This window comes from Eschscholzia californica, unplaced genomic scaffold, assembly GCF_041429995.1.
Source record: "Eschscholzia californica isolate CP2 unplaced genomic scaffold, dmEscCali1.0.p SCAF_5, whole genome shotgun sequence".
Taxonomy (NCBI): domain Eukaryota; kingdom Viridiplantae; phylum Streptophyta; class Magnoliopsida; order Ranunculales; family Papaveraceae; genus Eschscholzia; species Eschscholzia californica.
In genome coordinates, this window is record NW_028238472.1 from 46,591,616 (window position 1) to 46,609,550 (window position 17,935).

A 17,935-nucleotide genomic window follows, 5' to 3' on the forward strand; every position below is an offset into this window, starting at 1 on the left:
CTGGAAACCTTACTCACCAACTGGTTCAGACCAGCCTGACTGGTCAATCCTAGACCTTAAGCAAAGTCCCGGACTAACCAGTCTGAAACTCAAAGCAAGGGCTCGGACTTACCCGTCTGAAACCTCTCGGACCAATTCGATCTGAATTCTTGAGTTAAGTTTCGGACGGGTCGATCAGTGCCCGGGTGCCAATAGATGTTTGGGGTTAAAAGAGATTGATGGTGCTAACAACAATTTTAACGGGTGCTATTAGCCGCTCCCTCAAGCGAAATGTGAGTGTGACGTGAAAACAAATTTCCCGTTCGGTTATTCGGTCTGCCGACCATGAACCGTCCAGTTTGGATGATCTATTTCCAATTAGCTAGGCCCATCTTGATCTTTTTTTCTTATGGGCAATAGAAACCAGATCTCTCAACTTTGAATCGTTTTCTTAATAGTCAGCCTAGTTTAGAAAAAGACAAAGAATCTCACTGCCAAAGATCCAACGTCGAATAATACCACTCAATCAAATGGGTTTCTCATTACGGCCACATTTTGTAGCTCCTATAATGATCCATATTGTTTATCAAAAAAATATAGCTTTTAGACAAAAAAAGTACATGGTAGCAAGATTACAAGAACTTGTTTGACGCACGCTGCATGTGAAAATGGACATTGTAGTACATGCATATCTAAACCTATTGCGCTCGACCAAGACATTAACACTGTTAGAACTAAAAGTCGCGGAAGCTATCGAACCTACCCAGAAATTGATCCGACTACGAAGATTAATCGAAAAGCTAAGCCAAAATCTAAATATGCGAACAGAATTAACGAGGTTCAGCTTTATAGCCTACGTCCTCGGGCGAACAAGAAATCTTTAGTGAAGGATAGATGAAGACGACTAACACAACCCGCAAGTTCGTCCCAAGATGGTACCGTATAGAATTTAACCTTCTATACTAGATCTTCGACGACCGAGAAATTTAACACCGCTCAAAACTATGAACAAAAAATTTCTCTCTCACTTGCTCTCTCTCTTTAGCTCTCTCTAAAGAAGAGTTGTTGTTGCTTGTCTTGGTGATGATGATTAGATTGGACCCAAGACCTCCTATTTATATTATAATATAAGCCGGTGGGGAACCAAATTTTGGAAACCAATTCCAATTTAGAAACTGCCACAACCCAAACCGCCATCCAAAATTTGGAAACCGCCTCTTAAATCCAATTTGGAAACCGCCTCTTACAATTCTCCACCTCGTACACAATTTGATACCCTTCAAATTTTGGACGAACACCAGGATACTCCTTGTAAGATATATCTGCTTCTTGTAACTTCATCCGACTGAGCCATATGACCATGGCTGCCTACGTACCCTTTTACAGGATCAAGCCTACCGTAGTTCTACCAACCCTTCACATAGAGATTACCTTGTCGCCATTACGCCCTTTCGGGCAACTTAACACGAGCCGATTTGTAGCAATTCCAGGAAATGCTGAAACTTGCTACACGTCACCACTTTAGTCAACATGTCCGCGGGATTCTCATCTGTGTGTACCTTCATAAGAGAAACATCACCTTCCTCTATGACATCTCGTACAAAGTGATACCTGACATCGATATGCTTAGTGCGAGCATGATGAACCTGATTCTTCGCCAAGTGGATCGCACTTTGACTATCACACCATACATCCACGCACTCTTGCTTAATCCCTAGATCATCCAGAAGACCCCACAACCACAATGCTTCCTTCACACCCTCGGCCATAGCCATATACTCGGCCTCCGTAGTAGATAACGCAACTGTAGATTGTAACATCGATCGCCAACTAACTGGAGCACCATGTACCCTAAATACATAATCAGTAGTAGATCGTCTTCTATCTAGATCGCCAGCATAATCCGAGTCAACATAACCGCTTACTTGACATGTGTCTCCACCAAAGCACAAACCCGTATCAACGGTACCCTTCAAGTACCTCAAGACCCACTTCACAGCTTCCCAATGTGTCTTCCCCGGGTTTGCCATAAACCTACTAACCACACTGACCGCCTGTGAAATGTCCGGACGAGTACACACCATAGCGTACATCAAACTGCCAACTGCATTAGCATACGGTATACGATCCATATGATCCTTCTCCACCGTAGTAGTGGGAGATTGTTTTCCCGAGAGCCTGAAGTGTGGTGCCAAAGGTGTTGACACCGCCTTCGCATTCTGCATCCCGAACCGAGAAACTACTCGTTCGATGTAACCTTTCTGTTTCAAGTACAGTTTCTTACTTGACCGCTCTCTCTTAATCTCCATTCCCAGTATCTTCTTTGCAGCGCCCATGTCTTTCATCTCAAACTCTTGACTGAGTTGAGATTTCAACTTATTTATCTCCACCATGCTCCGAGAAGCAATAAGCATGTCATCCACATACAAAAGGAGATAAATAAAGTCACCTTCGCGAAGCTTCTTGATGTATACACAACAATCATAGTCACTTCTGCGAAAACCATGCTTTAGCATGAAAAAATTAAATCGTTTGTACCATTGGCGAGGGGATTGTTTCAATCCGTAAAGAGATTTTCTCAAACGACATACTTGATTTTCTTTGCCCTCAACCTTGTATCCCTCAGGTTGAGCCATATAAATTTCTTCTTCCAAATCTCCGTGCAAGAAGGCGGTTTTAACATCGAGTTGTTCCATCTCAAGATCACTATGAGCAACAATACTCAATAGCACCCGAATAGAAGTATGTTTCACGACCGGGGAGAAAATCTCATTGTAGTCGACCCCTTCTTTCTGTGCATAACCCTTGGCCACTAGTCTTGCCTTATACCTTGTACCCTTGATTTCCGAAGAATCCTCTTTCTTCTTGTACACCCATTTACAACCAATAACAGACTTACCTTCGGGCAATGGGACAACCCCCCATGTCTGGTTCTTGTGAAGAGACTCCATCTCTTCTTGCATAGCAACCAACCAACTCTCTCTTTCTGCCGCGGCGATAGCTTGTTTGAAGGTGACCGGCTCGTCGTCTTCCACCGAGAGTGCATATTCAACCACATTTGCCTGCCCGTAATGCCTAAGAGGTTTGTCTGACCCTAACCTCTGTACCGGCTTATATAACCGTTTCGGCCTAGTGTGTACCGAAACATCCTGCTGTTGTTGTTGTAAAACTTGTGTACCTTCCCCTTGAACCTCCTCATGATCGGGGTTCATCAATTTCCTCATCCTGAGTATTATCCTGATGTTCCACCTGATCATGATTCCTAGAAACCCGTTGGTCTTCGGCTTCTACTTCCACTACTTGAGCTTTAGTAGACCCAACATCACCACAACTAGGCACCGTAGCTTTCGCCATAGCTACAATAGATGACTCATCAAACACCACATCTCTGCTGATTACAAACTTCTTGTCTTCCGTACACCATAACCGATAACCCTTGACTCCTGTAGCATATCCTAAGAAAATTGCCTTCTTTGCTCTATTGTCAAGTTTGTTACCTTTAACATGGTAATAGGCCGTACAACCGAAAACCTTAAGTCTCCCGTAATCTGCATGTTCACCTGACCACACCTCGTAAGGTATGCCGCCATCTAAAGAAGAATGTGGAGATCTGTTCACAATATAACAAGCTGTAGCAACAGATTCTGCCCACCATTCTACGCCTAGTCCCGAATTGGAGCGCATACATCTAGCCTTCTCAAGTAGTGTACGGTTCAATCTCTCTGCGACTCCATTCTGCTGAGGTGTGTTTACTACTGTCCAGTGCCTCACAAACACGCATTTTGACTAGCTAGACTGTGTTATGTACTTCAGTCGTTGTAAAGACCAAAGCTCGCTAGAAGTTATTACACGCCTAATGTGCTTAGCAAAATCATTCGCAAAAAACAAGACTTCAAACTGAATGCAAAACTTTTGGATCTCTTGTGAAGTCACCTGAGAGATCCAACTAAGAGAATTCTTCGGGTATTTAGTTCTAGAACAACATTGGAAGAATCTAGTTCCAGTATAATCTCAAAAAAAATGAAGCTTCTGGTGCCATAACCAAATGAGCAAGAGTACTCGACACTCTCTTCATTATTTGCACGCCGAAAGATCTCTGATTTTGATAAAATTAGAGTTATGATCATGAACGATTATACCAACAGCTGCGTGTTTATCAGATGTCCGAAAAGAAACATTTACATTAGTCTTAAGATTTGGGTAAGCAAGTGGGATCTGGGAAAGGTTTAGAGGGACTCGTCCCCTGAGGTGGGATAGTATGTTCTAAAGTTACTTTGAGATCTTCACCACCATCTCCATCTCTCTCCCAGCTACCTCTAAAAGGTTACTTTGAGAAACCCTCAAGTCTGAATCCTCAAGCTGACTTTATCTTCTTCTTCGACTAAACTTTCCTTCTCAGGGTGATCAATTGGCCAGAATCCAGCTCTGGCCTTAGGCAAAGAGGTTTGCTTAACAAATGACTTGGTTCACTTGCCAACGATCCTTGGTTGGAGTAGTAAGAGGTTTAGTCTTTCACTTTAGAGGTAAGGGTTTGAGGTACATTGCCAATTCAAAAAAGAATATGACCTGGTCCACTTATACGGACCACATCAAATGATGGTCTGTCGGCATGGTAGAAACCATTGTGCCTACATACCTCCCCCATTGTTTTGGCTGGTCAGTTTGCTTAAGAGGTACCAAGGAGTTAACAAGTGCTGTTGATGGCATCAATCACACGAAAGTATCTTTATTTTACTCAATATATTCTCACAAAAAACAAACATGGATGTTCTAAGAGTTACTAAAACTATAACACAAAAATAGAACAAAAATTTGAACAAGAGATGAAAAGTGTTTTGAATAATTTTATTCAATAGAGTACTTTCGAACTAAAAATCATTGGGAAGAACTAACTTGCGAAATCTGCCGATACCCATCCCAAACAAAGCATTCATCTTTAGCGAAGAATGTAATTTGTTCACTACAAATCTTTTTTCAAGGGCTCCGACTTTGGTAATGTGGTGATTTAACGCGAGCCCCATGCTAGAAGAGAGGGATTTTGAAGAATCTGCAAAACTACAAATATTTAGGGACAGTGTTGATATAGCAATCTACATATTCACGACAGGAATGAAGCTAGTTTAACTAAATTTAACACATTTCTCCTACGAAAATCGCAACAATGAAAACCAATAGCTGTCTGATCTGAGTGGTTGAATGAAGTGGAGGAACCATTTCCTGCCTTCCCTTGCTTTTTCTTTCCTCAGTAGATTATGTCGAGGAAGAATTTTTATAGAACCAGGCTCGCCCGGTAACTCAGACTCAGTTTTCTGCATAGCAGCAACACACCTATAGACAGTGCTGCTTAACCCAAAAAGCAAAAGTGAGACAAGAGATTGATATTTCATCATACAAGATAGAAGACAGATACAAATAAGCGTTCAATCATACCAATTTTATAGCATTTGTAACATTCTTATATAAATCACACACTTTCATCCTAAAGTGTGTGCCCATTATCCTGTTCTGTGCAATTTTGGGTTGGAACTAGCAGAAAAGAGGTAACTGATTTCACAACTTAGATCTGCATTTCTGTGAATTTCTATGCTGTCAAATACTAATAGAAGCTCAAGATCAACTATGCAAGTAGGGGGAAAATCTCGCATCATTGAACCTATAAGCTCTAAATCTTCTAAAGGTCTAGAGCATTTAGAACAGGAAAAGTAAGTTTACTTCATCGCTCTCATCCATGATTAGCACTTTTTCACATTCTACAATTCTTACTTCCGTAATATTTAACAAGTTTCTGAAATTAATGAGAAAAAATATACCTTCCAAGCAAACATTACCTTGATGTAGAGCACATGGACGTCTTGGGTGAAGCTCTAATTCCATCTGCAATAAGTGAACCATGAAGTAGCATCAACCACATACCTCACTGGATATGGAAAATAAAAGAATGAATATATCCCCAACTTTCAATTTCAGTTTTACTGAACGAAGATCTGGACTAAACATTCAATTTTCAATAAGAATGTGACGAGAAATAGAAAAGTGTTATTTGAATTCGCTCATCTTGTATAGAAGGATATGGCCCGCATTAACATATACAGACACCGCCAGATCTTTAAGAAATACCTGCAGTGCGAAGAACAGACAGTTCATATAAATCAAGATAAACATCTCACTTGGAGATAATGATTGAAGGTTTGACGTTTCAGAGCAACTTTATAGAAAAAGAGAGGTGGTGTATACTCACATAGCACTCGTAGTCCAAACAACGCCGTGAACATTTAAATCTGCCTGTTCTGCCAAAAAATGTTATGTGAAGGATGGTTAGCGAGATCATAAATGAAGAACAGAGTATTTCATGATACAATAATTTACAAGGCTAATATATATACTAGTGTATGTCAATGTCAGAATCTATATGCATAAAATTGGCATGACAATAATATCCCATCCTAGATTTACGGCCTCATAATTCTTGGCTGTACATTTTGCTCACCCTGTTCACCGTCAAATCCATAGGAACCTTTCAAGGATTTATAGATTCCTTTAATACAAAAGCTGACGAGAAAGTCGTTCATCAATAGTAAAACCTTGTAAATAAATATATTTATCCAAACTTAGCAATATCTAAAATAAGAAAAAAGTTACATAATTCTCAGTGCAAAATATCCAAACGAGCCGTGTTATCCTTTGCACCAAAGCATGGCAATACTAAGCGCAGACTTCAGACGAGCTTGAAAGTTCAATCAGGGGATCTAAGAGATTCCTTGCCTAAGCATAATCTAAGTTAGTCAAGAAAACTAGTTCCCCTCCTTCATTTCTTTCAACCCACAAGGGGGGTAAATCCTTAACTTTTGTCGTTTTCATCCAATATGTCAAATTTGAACATTGATAGCTACTTCAAATTCTTCTTCGTTTTCTATCTTCAATTTGTTCCCCACAAAGCCCCTAAAAATCTTCCTCTGTGTACCGTTCAATGTTACCTGGAAAGCGGATCGCCCGGCACGTGGTATGAATAAGGGTGCCCGATACGCTACCATGACAATGTCACATTTTAGGAATACATATCGTTCGTACGAAACGACGATATGTTTTGAATTATTTCTTGGATAACATATACCCTTTAAGATGCATCTAGAAAAGATACACATACTCTAAGATATTCTTCCTCCATAAAACTTACAATCTTAGCTAGTTATCTAAACAATCATGTAGCTAACTACTCAACTAGGAAAGCTACTACATTTTCACAACAGAATTGGTTAACTAAGTTTAAGGCTAAAGATTTCAAACAAGCCAAATTTGGAGTATTGGATCGCGGACGCACCCAAAAATGGTATGTGAATCCATTATAAGGTACGTAGGGGATGGAGTTTTTGATACTAGTGTCAACATAGGGATGATCCACCATACAATCTTTTTGTGAGAATGAGTTCATTATTTAGGCCACCATCAAATAAAGTCACAATGTCAAAACATTTAATCCTTTATATATTGGTTCAAGCTCATTTGTGAATCCTCATTTTACAAAGGGAATCCCTTATTATAGATACTTATATAAGTCTTTTGAAAAATATGACTTTTCTCGGACTGGGCCTAAATAACACAAGGACCCTAAAGATCAACCTTTAAATCTTCTGACCATTTTATGTGAGCCTTGCAAATTGGTGTAATAGTAAATAAATTACTTGGTCGGGACAAGTTATGCTTGTGCGGAATTAGTAGTTCTTTGGTAGTAGGTGAGGAAGCATTATTGTTTCTTTTCATGTCGAGAAACATGGAAAGTAAGGAATTTAGACTTTCTAAACGAAAGATATTTTATAAGACTCATTTCCGAAGAATCACAAAGTCTAAAGGGCCAACTTAGTTAAGCATCTAAGCCTACAACGTTAACTTCCATAGTTTTATCATGTTCCCGCTAAGCGAGATAGCAAAACTATATACAGTTACTTTAAGAGATACATGAATTTTATTTTCTATCTTTTCTCAACACCGAATACTTCCTTCTTGAATGAAATGATACATTAGGTATCTTCCTTCACTAGGATTACTTGCAAAATTTTTTCTTTCTTTGGTGTTAATGACATATTGGACAAAAATATCCATAATTTCATATATCTAGAAAGAACAAATAAGACTCTGATGTATATCATCTCATCTTCTTTCTCCTTCAATACGTTTACACACTACCGTCTCATAACACAGATCCGGTAATGTAAACTCTCTCTCATTCTTTTCTTTGTTAGCTTTCCTCTCTTTTTCACTTCTCTCCAAAATAAAAGTTACATTGAGTTTATAAAATTACAATTTCCATGACATAAGGTAGCGTGGTTGTAATATACTTTTTTACCAAAAGCTACTATGATATTTTATTGGCTTTTAATCTCTCTCTCCAATTAATATTAGTTGGTTTAGCTTGCTATTGTTTATCTATTGGAGGTGGTATGGCAATTTGAAATAGAAGATCAGCAATTGTTCCACACAACTTCGCTGAGTTAAAAATTAGCAGATACTTTACCCCCAGAGTACAATGCAGGGAATTTCTTCCACTATCCCTCGAGTAGTTAACAACCTAATACTCTAAAACTTAAGTGTTGTAAACCTATAGCCAAACTCATTGATTGGTAAACTAGAAGATTTTTAGTCAACTAGTTAAAGTTTAAGTTTTATGAAATGTTTTGATTAAGTGTATCTATCCTATATGTTCTACTGAAAGTGTATATGTTCTAGGAAAATAGTCCTAGAATAAATGCAGGAACGAGACTATAGTTCTGGTTTATGTAAACCACATAAACATTGGTTTAATGACTAATAAAGTTTGAATATAACAACTTCACTTATACATGACGGACAATGCAAAATTAGAGTGTTTTCAAAGGCACAATAATGTGAAAAGTGAGTTCCATGTACACGACACTTAGGCCCACATTTAGAAAGACCTTCTAGATCTATGTTGTGTCGTAACACATTGTGTTATATATAGGTTATGCCTTTTGAGTGGGTTGGGCAATGTGGAGAAGCCTAGGGTTGTCTACTGCAAGCCCTTGCCAAGGAAAAACCTTGTAGCATGTGGAACTAGTCTTTTGGGCCTACGTAGCCAAAATCAAGGACACCAAAACTGGTATTAATCAGGGTGTTATATCACACACGTAGAGGTGGAAGCTCCTATAGAGGTCTCATCAGGGACCAGGATAAGAATATAAACATAGTAAAATGAAACTACAAAAAGATGTGGCTTATCATGCGGCAGCTATGAACTTACTTGTGGGGCATATGTGTGCACACGTTCATGCACCCTTTAGGTTACCATGTAATCATTACATGATTCTACGATTTAAATCACTGTTTGCTCCATAGAAATACATTTGGCAGCACGCCATGTACTGACAGAACATAGTCTGAAGTTGCCACATGTATCTTTCTCAATATTTATTTTAAAAAAACACAACTAAGCATGCCACAAGCAAATTTAATCCCAGTCAAATATATAAACTATAGCATCAATATAATATGGTTTCATATGCAATCTGAGAAGTTATGCAAAGAATGCAAGAGCAGCAGGTAGGAAGTATAAATCGAGTAGCAATGTCAAAACGAACTTTATTAGCAGACCAACTTCAGCTTCATAAATATGATGAAACATGATGTACTCACCATACCCTTCTCCTAGATGCATAACCTCCAAGTTATATTTCATACTGCATAAGAGAAAAATATGTCAATACTTAAAAGAGAAAAGGATTAAAGAATCTTGTGAAATAAAAACTGCAATATTTTATTCGATCTAACTTCTAAGCATACAATTAAACATTTAATTGTAGTAACAAACCACCATAGCGATTCTCAATCATGCATGACCCAACTACCAAGTACCAACTCTAAACAGATTGAAGAATCCTATTTTGTTTGAAATGTTTTATTTTGGTTTTGTTTATCTAATTTTTTATGAAGTAACCCAATGTTGGAGTCTGAAGATTCTGTCAACAAGTGTATATCACATATGCAATCAACACCCCTCGAATCATAATAACGTTTCGGGTCTTTCTTAGATTTCATAGCATTGCCTAAGTAAATACGTAACTTGTTCTATTATCTCACATCTCCATTATTACTAGCTACACGAAACTCACGATTCTCACGAAATGAGTTCTTAATCGTCAAGAAAAAAATTTAAGACTACGAATGCCCGAAGAATTACCAAGTCAAATAAAATGAACAAGACAAGGAATTCACATAAGATAAGAAGCAGTATTCACCTCCATCCCGGTCCTTCTGTTCTTGCAACTTATCGCATACTTCAATCCGCATTTTCAGATGGGAGACTACTCCCTTTTTCAGCATCCTTTGGCTCCTCCACTGGATGAACTACAAGCATAACAAGATACACTACATTTTGTAAATCATTCTGGTTCTTGATTGGAGTACTAGGAAACTACTAACAGGATCTTCTACAGAAGGATATTTGTAAATGAGAGATGACAAAGATATAGAACACAGAAAGAAGTGTAACCTTTCTCCTGGTTTGGCTCAGATTGACCCTGCCCTGCATTTGTCCCTGCAAGTGCAGCTCTAGCCAGTTCAGTATTTCCTGATCGAATTTTCTGTTTAATCCAAGATAAGCGTATCCTACCTTGCGAGGGCGGACCATTGTGCTTCTCGCTAGGTGTTAGCTGCTTTCCCCACACATTCTCTGATAAAAATTTAATAATAGATAAGGACTTGCTCAAACTGTTTTTTCATTTCAAGTGCAGCTTTAACCTGTTTAGCATTTCCTGACAAATTTGCTGTTCAATCCAAGTTAGGCGTATCTTACCTTGAGAGGGCGGACCTTTGTGCTTCTTTGTAGGCATCAGCTGTTTCATCTTTGCCGTGTCTAATCAAATTTTAACAATATATTAGATTTGGTCAAATTGATCCTGACCGGAAGTGCAGCATTAGCCAGTTAAGAATTTCCTGGTCGAGTTTGCTGTTCAATCCAAATTAAGTGTATCTTACCTTCCGAGGACAGAGTAATGCACCTTTTAGGTGTCAGCTGCTTCTTCCTCACCATCTACGGTCAAATTTTAATAAGAAGTTAGTATTTAACACAAAAATTAAATTTTCAAACCTTCTTTAACACAAAAAATGATGACGTGTCACTATCCTTAACCCAAAGTTATCGAGGGCAACGAACGAGACCGAGCAGAAGAGTCTATTAGTTGGGTAGAGCAGAGTAGGATAGCTTCAATGTATTTCATATCTCACAATATAATACAGCAATTTGATTTAGATTTTACATCATAAATTAATCGATTAAATCAACGAATAAATATATTTGAAATAGAACACCTTAAGTTCATTATTGGTACTGATAAAGGCGCTAAAAACCGAAAAAGAGCCATCAAAGATGTTGGCGTTGACAACATCGCCTTCACCTAATATTATATGCTCCTCCTATTACATAGTGAAGCTTGTGGATTAAGAGAAAATGAAATAAATTTAACATTTCAAAAGAATTACTGAAAACTTAACATTCTACCGCAGTAACATAACTTTATCAGCTACTAGTGACAAAATGTGATAAATAGAAATTTCAGTGGGTTTGCTTAATTGATAAGAGATAAAGCGGATAACAAGCACACACGTATACATAAATGTCCTTTAAAATAAAACAGCTCAGATTTTGCTTCGGAACTAGGTTCGGGTAAAATCCTAAGGACATGATGAAATTCTAAAATCAAACCGAAAAAAAAAACTGAAGAGATTTCAACTTGGGCCATTGTTCATGTGAGCAGGAACTCTCTGCATCTTTGCGCTCCATCAGTGGACATTCTCGAAAAATGAAAAACAAGGAAAGAAAGAGAGGGATAAAGGTAAAAGAGCTGGCCTTTAGGCATGTCCTGTTCATGGACATCAGTTGGAAGTCTATTCAAAAATTTCCAAACTCCAGTTTTTGTATAAAAAAACAGAAGTCGTTGAATTTTTTTTCTACCGACACCATCTATTTTTCTTAATACAGGGGAGTTGCTCCATCTACCACTAAAACTAGAGGTAGAATTCTTTGAATGAACAGGGTAGAATTTTACATAGGACTTCTTTCTAAAAGCAAAAGGGGCGGCATTCTTTTAGGAATGGAAAGGTTAGATCTTCTGAAAACTAGAAGTGGGGAAATTCTTTAAAATAGGAGTTACCCCTGCTCTGGTAGTGAGCCAGAATTTAGAAAAACAAGAGAAAAAAATGTAAAGGGTGGATATCGAACCCTTCACGAGGAGTGGAATTTGATCACTTATGTTCTAACATTCTAACTTTTAATAAAGTAGACGTTTGTCGGACTTTAGGCTCTCCGTTGTCGGGCTTTAGGCCTCTTTAATCATTGGTTTAACTTAGGCGGTTATCGTGCTTATCACATCTGAATGATGTATCAATGCCTTGTAACGACTAACGTAGATAGTAGTCGATTTCTCGAAAAAAAAATACAATTTATTATTTAGTAGTGTTAAAAATGGGTAAATAGAAATGCAAGTTACTTTTCTTTATCTTGACTAGAGATAAAGAGGACTGGACATTTATTTCTTTTATGGTAATGATGAAATTAGAAAACAAATCAAAGAAGAGATTTTAAATTGGATCTCTACTCCTCTATGCAGAAGGTCCCTGCTCCATTGATCCGCACTAGTATAGTAGTATATGTCTATCTATAAAAATATAACACTAAAGGTGTGTCAGGCCTTTAAGCATGACCAGAGATAACTACTGCTCTATCAGTGGAAGTTTATGGATCTCCTCGGAGCAACAAGAAACAAGTAGTAAGAGGGAAGAACGAAGAAGGTATCCTTACAAATAAAATTTGGGGAGAATCTTCTTCTCTCTGCGTAGCTACCTAGTATTGATAAAATAATGGCAAAATAGATAGCAAAAACTCAAGCAGGTAATCTGAATCTCGATCAGAGATAGAGTAACAATCCTAGAAAGTGGACTTGAATTTTCGAAAAAGCTAACTTTCACACAAGAAAATCTCAAAAATCTAACATAAACAAATGAAAAGAAGAAATCTCAGCTTGGATTAATTAGAAACAAAGATGAAGATCATAGATAAGATATAAATTGAATAGAACTAGGAAATACATGATATGAGACAAAAAAAAGAACAGAGATCGCACCTTGAGACAAACTTGAAACCCTAGCTTTCTGATTTGGTTAGAGGGGAGAGAGTTGATCTGTGTGATTTGAACTTTGAAGACTTCACTATTATTCAAGAAGACCTCATATTTGCGCCTAAACTTTAGAAATTTATTAATAGATGGGAAATCATTGACCCATTAAATTTGATTCTCCTTACCTTTTACCACATGTTAAATAATAAAAACTTTTCCACTTTTAAACAATAAATGTCCGATTCATCATTCATCTAAGATTTATCTTGATTCCAATATTCTAATATTTCCAAGTTTAATTTGGATATTGACTATGATAATCATTACAAACTACTGACCTAAAGCCCATCTAACTACTTCACTTATACCCATGTTTAATAAATCCTGGATTTTCACTTCCATGAGATCGAACCTCGGACCTCCGTATTGCGGAGAAAATGCACTCCCAACTGGGCTACCAGGTGTTGGCCCAATATTTCTAAGTTAAAATAAGAAGTTTAATTGGCTAATATGTGCCTCGAAACATTATACCGGATTCAATTATTACCCATTAAATGCATCCAGTAATTTAGAATTAATTAGGAAGAATCTTTCAATGAAGTTGATAACTATTAGAGCCTAATTGACAGAATTAAGCTTTAAATTTAATGACAAACTTAGTTATTCGATGTGGGAAATGGTTATATGAATTGTTATTTGATTTATTACAATTAATCAGAAATGATTTACTTAACAAGAACATTTAATGATACAATCACGACCTAATCAACATAAGATAGATATTTGAGATATTGAAATTTGTATATAAGTTAAAGCAATAACTTATTAGAATCGTCTAATTTGGGAGTTTTCAACTCATACAAAGCTAACTGAAACTATGAATATTTATGGGTAAGATTTAGTAAATCGCATATCAAGGAATTCAAAGATTTGAAAATTACATGTTTCCAGTACATGCAACCTATTGTTTCAGCCACAGTTTTGTCCATACTAATTGCTTTTTTACGATTAAATGAACAATTTGAATGACAAGAGGTTTTCCGAAGAGGTTAGATTTAATTTAACTCATAAGATAGCGAAATTAAAATCTTATACTACCAAAATTTGGCTAATCGTCGCCTTCAACATCGGTTGGAGCCTCCCAAGGTCTATTGATCAAGCTATTAATCAGTGGCAAAATTTGAAGACTCCGTGAAAGGAGGTTTGAAACCTGATTCCCTTTGCAATCAATTGGTGCCTTTGGGAACATAGGAACGACACGATCTTTAACGAGTCGAATCCCTACAATGCAACAAGGAGGAAGACGTAAAAGGGTTCATATTCCATTGGAGTAGAAACTCGATCTGGGCTAATGCATATTATAACTTTGTTCACAACGAGGAAGCTATGATGATATAACATAACTAGCAGGTTACCCTATAATATTATTATCAATTGGAAAATGATGCAAATATTAGCTTATGGATTCACCCCCACAGCATAACCATAGCAAGAAAAGTACTTACCCGAAAAGCAAATTGGTGTAGTATATGGTTGGAGCTCTAGATAGTTAGGCTCAAATGAACACAATTTCAGTTCATTGACGAATTCATGGACTAACTTAACCTTAAAAAATGGCGGCTAAATAAAAGAAAGGTATATCCTGATTTTCATATGCTCTAAACATGAATCCAAAATGGCGGTTAAAAGAAAGGTATGTCCTGATTTTCATATGCTCTAAACATGAATCTCATAACAAATTGAGTATCATAAGAAGGACCAAATTCTTGTATTATGAATAGGGATACCCATTACCTCACTTGGCATATGTGAATAGAAAACATAGAGAAATAACCAAAATTTCAGTTTATTGACAAATTTATGGACTAACTTGCTCCACCCACCCAATAGATTTGGTTTTTTTTTGGAACTTAGAATGAATATATTATTGAAATAAAATAGCTATGTACATAGGATATGGAGGCTAGAAGTGATATTTCACGATATCCAGGCCTCCCAATTAACTACTACATCCAAATATGAAACATTCTTAAATTTCTCTATTTTCCTAATCCAGGAGTAAATGACACCCTTGACATCTTCAATGTCTATCACTGAGTTCAGGTTCTTTTCCTTAAAGATCTTGCTATTCCTGTCATGCCAAATACTCCATACAATCGCAGCTGGGACCAGCTGCCAAACCTCCTTTCTGTGCTTCCTCTTGGACAAACCATCCCACTGAGTTATCATATTATGTATGGTTTCAGGATGACACCAATGGGTTGCCATAAGCTTGGCAAAATAGTTCCAGATGCCGGCTGCCACCCTACAATGGAGGAATAGGTGATCAGCCGATTCTTCCTCTTCCTTGCATAGAATGCATCTATTAGGGATTTGAAAACCCCTTCTTTTCAAAGCATCCACAGTGGGAACTTTCTGAACTAGGATAGCCCACATAAAGAATCCCACTCTTGGTGGCAAAGCCTTGATCCAAACTGATTTGGATACACAAGGCTCTAGGAGGATGCCATCTCTATCCAACCTTTTGTAACAGTTAGCAACTGTCAGGGGCTCACTCCCCTCATTGCACCATACTCGAGAATCCGGTTCATCCAAGAAATTTGCTTCTTGAATGATTTGCAATAGGTGGACATATTGCTGCATCTCCCAATCATTCAGATTCCTCCTGATAACAATATCCCAAAAGTCACTCTCAGTATTATACATCTCTGCCACAGTAGCCAAAGGCCTAACTGCCAACCTGAATACATCAGGGAAGCTTAAGCTTAAGCTACTCGACCCAATCCAACTGTCCGTCCAAAATTTGATTTTCAGACCATCCCCCAGGACCCATCTAGTAATATTATGGCAGTCCTTTAGGTGAGCTGTGATGCCTTTCCAAACTCCGCAGCCAAAAGATATATTCTTGCATTTTCTAACCCAAAGGTCACTGCTCGTGCCGTACTTACTAGAGATAACCCTTTGCCATAACTGGTTACTCTCCTGATCCATCCTCCATAGCCATTTAGTGAGGAGAGCTTTATTCATATATTCTAAGTTTTTCACCCCCATGCCTCCTTTGCTTCTGCTTGTACGAACCTGGTTCCAGTTCACCCAGTGCATACTCTTGTCACCCATAGTTTTGTTCCATAGAAAAGAGCACATTTTACTATCAATAGCCTTCAGCACACCTTTGGGTATAGAGAACAGGGACAAGTAATAGGTGGGTAAGGCCTGAAGTACTGATTTCAACAGAGTTATTTTTCCCCCTTTTGATAAAAGATGTCCCTTCCAGGCAGCTAGCCTTTTGTTCACCCTTTCTAACACAGGATCCCACAATTTCTTGGACTTGTATCTTTCACCCAGAGGTAAACCCAGGTAGGTGGTGGGAAGAGATCCCACCTGGCATCCGAACTCCTTGATCATATCCTGATTCATGTTATCCTCTTCTACCTTAGTAGCACTATAAATGGAGGACTTTTGCATATTTACCTTGAGTCCCGACGCTAGCTCATACCATATAAGAATATCCCTCAATCTCCTCAACTGGTTGGCATCCTCTTCAATGAAGAATAATGTATCATCTGCAAACTGAAGGTGGTTGATCTCATCACCATTCTCGGCTGCCCTGAAACCTCTAATCCAGTTCCTTCTCCCTGCCTCTTGGAGACATTGGCTCAACACTTCTGCTACCAGTAAGAATAGTAATGGGGAGAGAGGGTCCCCTTGCCTGATGCCTCTTGAGCTTTGAAACACCTCCGACGGTCTTCCATTGATCAGGACTGAGAATGTGGATGTAGATATGCACGAGTATATCCAACTCCTCCATTTGTAGCCAAAACCCATCCGTTCCATAGCCTGGTAAAGGAAGTCCCAACTGATCCTATCATAGGCCTTTTCTAAGTCAGCTTTCACAACTAGGCCTTTAGTCTTCTCTTTCCTTCTTGAATCGATTAGTTCATTGGCTATTAGAACTCCATCTAATATCTGTCGTCCACTCACAAAAGCCCCTTGGAAAGGAGAAATTAACCTTCCTATAACTCCTGCCAGCCTCATAGCTAATACTTTCGCCACAATCTTATAAGCTCCCCCTACTAAACTGATGGGTCTGTATTCCTGGAACCTAGCACTATTTTGAGTTTTAGGTATGAGGACTATGAAGGTGTGATTCAACCTCCACTGGAATAGAGCCCCTTCCGAGAATTCAGCAATCATTTCCATGAACAGTGGCTTGATGGTGTCCCATACCCTGACGAAAAAGGATATAGGGAAGCCATCCGGCCCTGGCGCCTTATCTTTAGCCATCTCCTTAATTGCATTCAACACTTCCTCCTCTGTTATATCAGCTTCTAGAGACTCAGCCTCTATACCAGACAAGGAAGGAAGGTGCATGTTATTTAAACCTGGTCGCCACAGATGAGGTTCTTCATACAGATTACTAAAGTAGGAGATGGCCTCTTGACTGATCTCCCCTTCTTCTGAGATAACCACATCCTCCTTCATGATAACACTAATTCGATTTTGTCTCCTCCTACATTTTATGATTTTGTGGAAATAGGAGGTGTTCCTGTCTCCTGCCTCCAACCACTGAGTTCTAGACTTTTGTCTCATGCTAATCTCCTCAAGGCTTAACAACTTGTCCATTTCGGCTTTCAAGCATTTTTTGGAGGTCAGTTCTTGTTGGGACAAGTTCTGTGTTTCTTCCTTGTCATCCAGCTCTTGTATTGCCTTCTGGAGATCATTGAAGCTCTTAGTAAAACATCTGAACTTCTCCCTCGACCAAGTTTTTAGCTTATCCTTAAGGAACTGGAACTTAATCCAAAGTGTATGTCCAGCTGAGCTTCCTAAAGGGG

General features: G+C 38.3%; 1 protein-coding gene across 10 annotated transcripts in view; it reads right to left on the minus strand.

The window, feature by feature from the left end:
• Positions 1 to 4,666: 4,666 nt before the first annotated feature.
• The window catches only part of LOC147539807 (uncharacterized), a 29,747-nt gene continuing 16,478 nt past the window's right edge, over positions 4,667 to 17,935 (minus strand). For 2 of the 10 annotated variants that reach the window (XR_015224848.1, XR_015224849.1), the window contains exon 8: positions 5,985 to 6,096. The gene's annotated coding sequence lies outside the window, so the exon portion shown is untranslated. Of the gene's footprint in view, positions 5,320 to 5,807; positions 6,097 to 6,217; positions 6,267 to 9,624; positions 9,669 to 10,226; positions 10,336 to 10,480; positions 10,526 to 10,573; positions 10,661 to 10,783; positions 10,844 to 10,965; positions 11,021 to 12,787; positions 13,087 to 13,109; positions 13,336 to 14,201; positions 14,363 to 17,935 lie in introns of those variants that run through there. The other 8 variants (XR_015224855.1, XR_015224850.1, XR_015224851.1 and 5 more) reach the window with 8 other exon arrangements.